Raw genomic sequence first — 11711 nt, 5'->3', positions numbered from 1 at the left:
TCTTTCTTTCTTTCTTTCTTTCTTTCTTTCTTTCTTTCTTTCTTTCTTTCTTTCTTTCTTTCTTTCTTTCTTTCTTTCTTTCTTTCTTTCTTTCTTTCTTTCTTTCTTCTTCTTCTTCTTCTTCTTCTTCTTCTTCTTCTTCTTCTTTTTCTTCCTGGATGAAGTATACCATACTGACCTCTGGGAAGGGTATCTTCGTACTTTGATACAGCTTTCTTCTTTCTTTTCGTTTCTTTCTTGTTTGTTCATCCTTCCATGCTCCTGTCCGTATCCCTACTTCGTTTTTTTTTTTTTAATCACTGTTTCTTATTCTTTTCGGTTCCATTACACAATTCTTTTTTTTTTTCAATTTCAGTTTCAGTTAGTTTCATTCCTCCACTTGCACTTGTGACTTGTATATAAAAGAAAACTAAGTAAGGCAATATCAAACATAATCATTCAGAGTTCACATTACAAATATATAATCATGTGAAATAATACATATATTTCATGGCAAATCTTCAAAATTATACAGGGGTGGGTTATCAATAAGCAAATCGATTGACTTGGAAAACGTCCTTCAAACATTATGCCTTGTAAATGGATAGATTAAAGTTTCAGTTTATTTCATACTTTTATTTCTCATATCAGGTTCCATTGAGTAGTACAAATTCTTGTACCTTGTCAATAGTAAACAAAGAAGAGAATCTATGCACACATAGAAATATATACATGCATACATGTTTTGACATTGATTCTGTCTTGTGTGCTGAATACTTAGCAGGTGTGCGTGATTTTCTCATTTACTGGTCAAATCCTTTCGAAATATTAATCCGACTCCCTCACCTCACCCCCAACATAAAAGAAAAGAAGAAGAAGAAGAAGAAGAAGAAGAAGAAGAAGAAGAAGAAGAAAAGAACGGGGCGGGGAGGTCTTTGAGTTTTGTGTGTATTTGGGGGCGGGGATGAGGAGAAACTGTTCCCCCTCCCCCCTCCTCATCACTGCGTACGGCCATGATCAGGTGATCCACATAGATGTTGATTGACATAGCCTACTATAAGGACACAGCTCTTGACGTTGTGCCTGGATGTTTGCCTTTTCCCCATGTTTACAGTGGAACACTGCGTCACGAAATGCGTGGGACAAAATCATTACAAGGTAAAGGTCTACACTTGAAGGAAATAAATGCTATTATGTGATAAGCATGCACCTACAATAGAATATAATGTATCCCAGAAAAAGAACAGCCCAAAGAAACCTTGGATCTCATCAGCGATTCTTACATCCATCAAGAAGAAGCACAACTTATACAAAAACTACAGGTCATCAAATTTTAGTGACGAATACGGAAACAAGAATAAAAGGTATCGAAACACTTTGGTAACAGCTATTAAAAATGCAAAGAGATTGTATTATTGTAATTCTTTTAATCGTAACAAAAGTAACATGACAAAGACCTGGGATACCATTAATGAGTTAATTGGTAGAAAGGTTAAAGATAAGCATTTGGATATAGAAGAGTTAATAATTAATCAAGGTGGAATTGACAAAGTTGTATCTTCTAACAATGAAATAGCCCAAGAACTCAATAACTACTTTGTCACTGTAGGGTCAAATTTAGCAGAACGAATACCAAATGGGCCTTCTAATAGTTGTTTTCAAGATTATTTGGGTGCCAGAAATACAAAGTCTTTGGCTTGGAAACATATAAGAGAAGAAGAATTTATGGATATTGTATATGCTCTTGATGCTACAAAGTCTCATGGTTATGATAATTTGTCAATAAGATTGATCAAGGACGCAGCACCATAATATATTGTTTCCCCATTGGCTTATATCTTTAATTTGTCATTAGAAATGGGCCAACTCCCTGATGCACTTAAGATTGCAAAAGTGACGCCTTTCTTCAAGAAAGGTTCGAAAGATGACCCAGGTAATTACAGACCTATTTCAGTTCTGCCAGTAATTGCAAAAATTTTCGAGAAATTAGTCAATGGTCGTCTAATGGACTTTTTAGAGTCCACTAAAATTTTGTACAGACACCAGCATGGATTTCGTAAGAAATACAGTACATCGACGAAATGATCATTTCCTAACGAAATGACACTTTATTTTCGTAAGAAATGAACATTTCGTCGACGAAATGATCATTTCGTTAACGTCGCATGGCCTATTTCGTCGACGAAAATTATCAATTCGTAACGAAATGACTGATTTATGACGAAATAGGCCATGCGACTCTTGGCGCCCTATAAAAAACTACGGTCTTTGTCCATGGTTTGAACCATGGACATGATTGTACCACCTTCGTGAATTCGGGCCTATGTGTTTGCTCTCGTATCGGCATGTTTTAATTTCCACCACTCATATTCTGCAAAGAGAGAGAGAGAGAGAGAGAGAGAGAGACAGAGAGACAGAGAGAGGGAGAGGGAGAGGAGTGGGCAGCGGAGGAGGAAGTATTGATGAATATTATGCTTACTTTCTTCTTCAGTTATCAGCTATGGCCTTATTGTTCTTGCAATAGAAAGGTTTTTCAATTCAAATAAATTCAATGCAATTTCACTTTATTTCCAGAGAAAAATACGGAATACAAATTACACATTTGTCAATTCATTTTGTTTCACAATTTGAAAGAAGTACAAGTCATAAAGTATAATATAAATTGTATGTACGCAATTTGTATAATAAGAAACCATGCACACTTTGCAACGATGACAAAAAGTGACTGAAGCGTTGGGAAAGAGTGATCTACTAAGAAGCGGAAATTGCAAGACGCGGTTCGCTTGATAACAACCACAACAACAACAACGACGACGACAACAACACCAACAACACAACAAAAACAAAAACAAAAACAGAAAACAACCAACCAACCAACCAACCAACCAAACAAACATTAGACCAGTTACATAAACATGTATATGCACAATGAACGTACGTACCATCAGAGCGTTATGCCCGTGCATCACAAAACTAACAAAAAAGCGCGATCCCTGATTTCGCACGTAAAATAGGTGAAATGGGTGAGTCCAGTCAATCTTATGTTTTCAGTTCTTCTACGTTTGGGTTAATAAAACAAACGGGAAATTGTGTTTTTAGCAGTTTTCATAAAACACTATTTTTTTTTTTTAAATGGTGTGATTAGAGCGTGATTAGTATGTTAGAAGGAAGTATTGGTGAATATTATGCTCACTGTCTTCCTTAGTTATTAGCTATGGCCTTATTGTTCTTACAATAGAAAGGTTTTTCATTTCAAATAAATTCAAAGCAATTTTATTTTATTTTCTTAGAAAAATACAGAATGCAAATTACACATTTGTCAATTCATTTTGTTTCACAATTTGAAAGAAGTGCAAGTCATAAAGTATAATACAAAGTGTATGTGCGAAAAATTATATGATAACAAACCATGCACATTTTGCAACGATGACAAATAGTGACTGAAGCGTTGGAAAGAGTGATCTACTAAGAAGCGGAAATTGCAAGACACGGATCGCTTGATAACAACAACAACAACAACAACAACCACAAAAAAAAAACAAAAACAAAAACAAAAACCAACCAACCAACCAACCAACCAGACAAACAAACATTAGACCAGTTACATAAACATGTGTATGCACAAATAATCTATGTACCGTTAGAGCATTATGCCCGTTCATCACAAAACTAACAAAAAAGTGCGAACCCTGATTTTGCGTGAGGACTCAAAAAAGGCGATATGGGTGAGCCCAGTCAATCTTATGTTTTCAATTCTTCTACGTTTGGGTTACTAAAACAAGTGGGAAATTGTGTTTTTAGCAGTTTTCGCACAACACTATTTTTTTTTAGAATGGTGTGATTAGAATGTTATGTATTAGAGACCCGTTTTTATTTCATGAAAACCCTTACATTACTGTCAACTTCAACTCTGATAACTTTTGAAAGGATAGTGCTACTGTATTTAAAGTTGGTATCACTATAAAAGATAACCATTGTGGTTATCACTGAGTTTTAATTCCTTTTTTTTTGTGTGTGTGTCCTGTTCATTGCACAGTGCAAAAGTTGGTGAGATAAAATACTTAAATAGACCCTGAAACTTGAAAGCCTTTTTTTTCAGTAAACTCTTTGCATAGTTTGTTTTCTTTTCATTACTTACAATGGTTACGAAAGTCCATTTGTATTGTGTTATGCATTGTTTTAAAACTTACAGTCTGCTTTTTCAAAGTCTCGTGAATTTTTGTTCTGCTGTTAGTTTTGTAATGCAGGGTCAAATTTGACTGAGAATTGATATAATGAATAATGGTGAGGATAATGTTACAAAAGCATATTGTAAACAGTACTTGTTTTAAATCAAAGAGAAAACATGAATTTAAAAAGAGATGGCAATGTTACGACACAGACGCTATTCATCAACATGATCGAGTCGTGTGTAACGGGAAAATGTGACAAAAGAAACAACACAAACACACACGTAGTCAAAAGAAAAACACGAAAAAATGCCCACATTAACGAAAGACGCAATATTGTAGCAATAGGAAAGATCACAATGACAGTACAGCATTCAGAGAACGAGGAGAAAAGAGAAGGAGCAGAGAAGAAAGGAAGAGGTGAACAATCCCCTCCATCGTATAGGATAGTCGACAGTACCAAGGTAATTACATAAACAACTTGATTGTCTAGTGTTGTAGATAAAAACATTTTTTTTTTTTTTTTTTTTTTACAGTTTGTATTTAAAATGACTGGTAATAAACTTAGAAGATTCTTACATGTTGCTAACTGGGCTATTCCAATGTCTGGATCCAGGATAACAAATGTATTCTGGGTATATGTACAGCTCTCATTAAGGGGGGGGGGGGGGATGGAATTCATTGGATTGTAGTGTTGGATAGTTAAATAGGTCCTACGTGACTATTTCGATGAAATAAAGCGTGAAATAATTTGAGATGGTAATTGCAGTTGTAATTATACATGAACTGGCCGTGTTGAAACGAATAAAGATCTTCCATTTTCGGATTTTCTTTTGTTTGTTCAAAAAGCAATCAGTCAGAATGTGCTTGGGTATGGAGGATACAACGTCTTAGCGTCATCTTTCGCAAGAAAAGAAGTTTGTCTAACAATGTCTTATATGTATTGCCCAACGCAAGGTTTTCATGATTCAAATGAATAATGATGATGTTAAAAACGTGAATAAAACGTCATTACCACAGAAAATAAATGTATTTCACCCTGCTTATTACACCTTTAATAATGCGCAAAATAATATTTACATGACACTTCCATGAAAGGTTGTTATCAACAGAAGCAGCTAAAAATTCCGTGGAATAAACCTCCTGTTAGGTATTAAAACTAAATGCAATATTGCCTGGAAGTCTACTTAAGGAGTTGCTAAAAAGCATAATGTTTTGGCCTTTTTGATATTTAATGATATATGATTTGCATAAATCTGTTTTAACATTTTATTCAAGTACGTTATCTCAGCATTACTCAAAAGCTTTCCAAGAATGTTCCTGGCAACAAGAAGGTTTATTGTCGGAGATTTGTCGTCTGCAGCAACACTAATGCATGCAAACCGGACTATTGGACTGCATGCAATGAATGCCTATAAAAACCTGGCTATAAGGTACTAAGAGGAAATTTTCCTAGCTTGAATACATACGTGAACCAAACTGTTGCGATTCTACAGAAAAAAAAGTAAAGTTCGTCAGTGTACAACAGCTCAAGATTATCTCCCCCTTTTTATAGAAATACTGCACCGTCAATATACCCTCTGTGTAATAACTTCCCTTCTAAGATGACAGTTTTGCATATCGCAAGGCAAGTACACAAAATAATTGTGTGATAAGAAACTAATGTAAGCTTTTACAGGCAGATTTGAGCCATTACCACTATCGAACGAGGTACAGTATTTGTATTTGTGAGATAGATAACACGGACGAAATTAACAGCAAGCCGTGTCATCCTAAAAAACCCTCTCGTGTACAACTTTTTTAAGATTAAAGATAAAAACGATAATACAACACAGAAAACCCAAACAAATCTTTTTAAAGTTCAAAGTTAAAATCTATTTTCATTTTCATCAAATAAACAGAAAAATTGTATACAATATATAAGCAGAACATATTTGTAATAGCTGCAAACAAAAATATGATACACCTAACAAAATGAGAAAGAAAATGAAGAAAACAATTGTATTTTTTAAAGATATAGATATTGTTATAAATATACCTTTTCAGTAGATATACATGTAAGATGTACTGCATGCATGGCTGTTTAAATGTGTGCATGTATATAGGTTGACCAGATTAGTGAGAAACTTTTTTATTTGGTGTAGCTACAGCGCATACATGTGAAAGGAAATACATTATAGCTCACCAAATCTAGAATATTCTAGGAAGTGCTCACATATATGGCTGAGTTATACCTGTAACCTCATGTGATTGGTAGTCATAGGGTGCGTTTCTGAACTCTTTTTCTCGGCAGAAACAGGTTGTCCAAACAGCTTTCAAGGAATTTTTACGAGTTGATAAACGCAAGGCTGTTTTGAAACGGCTTTGTAGTATTGTACTGCAGTTACGAACAATGCACGCGTTATATGACCTCTTCTCCTCGGGTCGAATTGCGCAATGCAGCTGTGCAGTGACAGGCCAGTTATCGTGTTCGCGAAGAGTTGATAAACGCAACTATTTTGGAAGCCGTTTCTAAAGCGCTTTGGAAACGGCTTTTGAAAGCCGTGTAAACAGGGGAAAGTTGATAAACGCAGCCATAGACAGGAAGTCAGGGTTCTCGAAAGCTCTTGAAGTCACAAGTATGTACAACTAGGTAGAAGTATGTAGTCCCAGGTTGGAGAAAATTACAGAACATTCAAGAAGGGGTGAATGGACCTATATAAGCCATAGAAATTCTGAAGTTTTATAGGCAGAGTACCCAACTCCTCTGCTCTTTAGAGTTACGTCACTTCTGACTCTGAAGTGACTTGTTATAGTCAGTCCTGCATGTGTTACCTGCTAACCTGCTATATTTGTGGAGATACGTGCTGGGAGTTGACATTTTGCTTGCAGAGACTTGATTCGCCTACATTGGTGACAGACTCCATTCTCATGCCAATGGACATTGCTACGTTAAAGCTGTGACGGGCTGGATTCCTAGCTGGATATTATTGTTGAATTGTCATTCACTCGTCGACTGGATGCGGTTGTCATACTGCTTGGATTGTACAGGTGTCGTTGTGGATTTATACTGTGGAATTTACCTTGGATTATCGTAACTTAGCTGCGCCTATTGATTTTGATCTTTTCATCGGTCATCAAGGATCATTCATTTGTGCATCGAATACCATCTATGGACATTTCCAGGGACTTACATCATGTCAGTGATTACATTACCTATATAATATTATATTTGGTTCTATTGATCATTGTCTGTACCCAAAACACCACTGTTAATAAACTGCCTGAAAATACGTAAGAAAACGAATACTGAATAAACGAGACTACACAAACCCATGTACAAGAGTATCAAAGGGGCAAATGTCAACTGACATAAAATCAAATTAGGAAGGAAAAAAGAAGAAGAAAAAAGAACAAAAATGGAACTACAACACGTATACCATCGTGGACACAAGCAAGCTGGATTCCATGATGTAAGAGTAATGATAAAATACAACCTGAATTGAATAAATTGCTAAGAATTGTGTTCATAATCATATTGGTAAGAATGCAAAAGAGGGGACATAAAAGGAGTGTATAGACATATGGTATACATGGTACAATAACAGGAATATCTGAGGAGGACTTTTGTTGGACAGATTAATCCTCTCAAAAAAAAAAGATTAATCCTCTCTAAAAAGATTAAAACATTATTGTTTAATGTTTAAAGGAATGATGAGTTGAGAGGATAAAACGAATCCAATTTCTGTTGTATGTTAAATTTCAATGAAAATGATTTTAATCTATTCGTGAAAGAATTAAAACAATTTAGCTGCTATTATATTGTTACGAAGCGAGTTCCAATATTTTGGTCCATCGAAGATGAAGGTGTTCTGAGCTAACAAAGTATTCAGAAATGTCATCTACGCGCATACGTCATAAAGTAAACTACGTACGTATAGCCTAAGCCCTGAGGATACCCTTAAACAGCAAACGGTTTCAGATGTGGAATACTATGGGAATTTGTAGGACCCTAGATGTGGAATATAAAGCAAATAATCAACTTTTAGTTTCAGGCAATGAGACAAACTATCACTTCCTCGGCGATCTGAATGCGTACGCTATCCTTCCTCAGCTGCGCTTCGGAAAGATAGCTACATCAAGGGTCCCATTTCATAAAAAGTTGATATGATAACAACTCGTGCTGGAATGGCAATTGTCATGGTAACGACAATAATCCAGCTTCCTGATTGGCTGTTGCCATTGGAAGTTGTCATTCCAGCAGGATTTGCCATCCTAACAACTTTTATGAAATGGGGCCCTGATCGCCTCGGAAGTGAAAGTTTGTCCCATCACCTTCACCAACGTTGATTATTTGCTTACTACGCTTAATCACGTGATCAACTCCTGACCAATCCTAAGATTCCTCGTATGTGGAAGGTAATTGTGAATACATTGAATTCTTCGAACTATTGTTTCAAAAACACTGTATAATTAGAAGATTTTTTCAAATGTAATTACATATAAATTGTCCTAGATTGAAATAAATTATACAAATATTTAATTTTCTATATTTTGTGTTAAAATGACAGGTCAGCATGAGACAAAAATATAACATGACATAAGATACGAAGTGACTTCTTCTGTATTAGAAGTAATTTATCTTTTTTTTCGATACTTCCGGATACTTCATTCGAGATCTTCATCAACCCAGTCGTTTCTAAGCATGGTCATCGGACCCAGGTGCGTCCGAAAATAGTTGATTGTCTTTCGCCAGGCCGTTTCTTGTGCCTTGGCGTGCAGCGTTAAGTCGCCTCCCCACTGCATGTACGCCTTAACTAGCGGATAAAAGGAAGAAAAATAGAACCAATGATTGGATAGCTGTTGACTAAATGATGATATTCACGTGGTAAAACAGAGAAATTCTCATCCCCTCCACCCACGACTGTGTGTGTGTGGGGGGGGGGGGGCAGAGAGAATTACCCAGATATTATGCAGTGTTGCGGATAGTAGAGGTGGCATCACGTATAGGTTTATATAGAGGACTTTAAACGAAGTCCTCGGGACAGGAAGTTTTCTTTTGTTATATCGAAATTTCGTTCTAACCGAACAAACAAACAAACAAACAAACAACCTAATAAAACAAACAAAACAAACAAACATGGAACAGATAATGCTGAAGCCTGAATTTTTATCTCGTTGTAACCGGAATTTCGTTATAACCGTGTTCGTTATAACGGGAGTGCTCTGTAGTAGCGAGCTTTAGATATGCCATGAAAACGTTCAGAGGACGCGTCGCAACCTCCCAGGTTGGACAATAGAAACAGCTGTCAGCGCACGTGGAGGACGCTATTTGTTTTGGAGTGTGTGTGTGTTTTCCTAATTAGCATCGTCTTATAACATTCGAGCTGCAGCTTTCAAACTCGCTTATAATGTACCATGGGCGGCTGTGTGACTTTCTACTGGACCCAGGACCTACCATTAGGATAGAACCCCCCGGCCGCGTCGATACGAGACTGAGTGCAGAGATGCAGGTAAGGAGCCTCCAATAGGTGACCCGCCCCTGGCAGGTAAATGTAGTCTAGGAGATGACTTTTCCCGGCTTCCTTGAGTCGGCGTGCTGCCTGAGTTGGCGAGTGAGTGAGAGATACAGTGCATTTATACAGTCCAGAAATGGAAACGAAAAAATGTGGTAACACTAGACTTATTGAGAGTAATCTTAAGGATTGTTGGGAAAAGAAACCCTCGCTCTCTTTATCATGCAGATATTTTTCTGGGTACGTTTACATACATTTTCGATTTGCTTATACCATTTTAGTTCTTCGTCTATATCAAAACACCTAAACATTTGGTGAAATTAGTGAACTCCTTTAATATTGAAAATTTCAATTTTCCCGAGATTAGCACGGTAACCGATAATCATGACAGAAGTTTTGTCAGTGTCACGGACAAGACGATTTTCCTTAATCCACCCCATAACTTTGTTTAGTGCAACAGTTATCTTTTCTTCCAAAACTGCTGCATCATTAGCACTGACAGTAAGGGTCGTATCGTCAGCGTACATATCTATAACACCTTTTGGAATACACTCGGGTAGACTGTTGACATAAATTAAAAATAGGAGGAGACCAAGAATTGATCCTTGAGGTACACTTAATTTGATAGTTGAAGGATGGGACGTGGTTCCTTTGAATTGGGTCACTTGGTGTCGATCACTAAAATATGATTTGAACCAATCGACAATCGTCTTGCTACACCCTACACACTTTAATTTATGTAAAAGTAGAAGTTGGTCTATAGTATCAAATGCCTTCCGAAGATCTATGAAGGCAACTCCAGAAATATGTTTATCATCTATTCAACGACCACTGATTCACAAGTTTTGCAAGAGCAATTGATGTGGAATGAAATGGTCTAAAACTGGATTGATTAGGGTGTAAATATAAAGACTTATACACCACTAGCACCAAGGATAAAGAGAGGAGAGAATGGGTAAGTATTCATGGTGCATGCATGATGCTATACAATCATGGACAAGCGTTTATGCTATATCACTTTTCAATAAAATGTTTAGGAGTAATAGTCCCTTGCAGCGGAAGGTACATTCTTTGTAGTTGCTACTAGAAATTAAGTAAATAGACCCTAGGGTCCACGGTGTAAAGATCAATGCTCCCTCCGCCACATAAGACAACAACCAAACACAAAGGACAAGCTAGATCCACTTTAAAGGAATTAACTAGAAAGTACAAAACGATATATTTCCGATCAAACTGAACGAAAGAGTCAAACTTACCCTCGTCATACATTTCTCTGTCGGGAGTTGATCGTCACCACACACTAGGAACAGTAGTGGACACGAAATGTTTTCAACCTTGAATGATAAAACATACCGCGGTTGTACTGGTTACAGTTCGGTTTTCCGAAGGTTCGTGAATCCGAAAATGTGATAAGGTTTGTTGTTCCGATGGTTCATTAATCCGAAAAAGAAACTAAGCTCGTTATTCCGAAGGTTCGTTACGGACCCAATTTCATTGTCGGATCAACGAATCCCAATTCATTTTCGGATTAACGAACCTTCGGAATAACGAACCCTATTTCATTTGCGGATAAACGAGCCTTCGGAATAGCGAACCTTCGGAATAACGAACCTTTGTAATATCGCCACAAATGTTCGGATTAACGAACCTTTTCCTTTTTCGGATTAACGAACCTCTGGGTATAGGGACTTTGTGTGTTTCGGATTAAAGAACCTCTGGGTATAGGGACTGGAATTTGTGTGTTCCGGAGGAACGAACTTTCGGAATAACGAACAGCACACGTTGTCTACACAAGCAGAAAGTGGACCGCGGACGGAGGAGCACCTCAACAATCAATCCAATACTTTTCACTTTAACATGAACAGTAGTGTACGATGTAACTTATGACAGCAAAATAACAAAATAATGTTTCGGCATGTACTTTGTAAGTTTTAAGAAAATTCCTAGAAGAAAAATGTATTGTTTCCTGACTTGTCTTTTTTTTTTAAGATCTTGACCTGCCTTCAGTGTTTTGTGATTTTTTTTCTTTGCTTTTCTGAAGTCGAAAACGATCTCAACTTGATGTGAT

Source organism: Diadema antillarum, unplaced genomic scaffold, assembly GCF_040938485.1.
Source record: "Diadema antillarum isolate AM-2024a unplaced genomic scaffold, OU_Dant_1.0 seq00000565_RagTag, whole genome shotgun sequence".
Classification (NCBI taxonomy): Eukaryota; Metazoa; Echinodermata; class Echinoidea; order Diadematoida; family Diadematidae; genus Diadema; species Diadema antillarum.
This window is presented reverse-complemented; position numbering follows the sequence as displayed.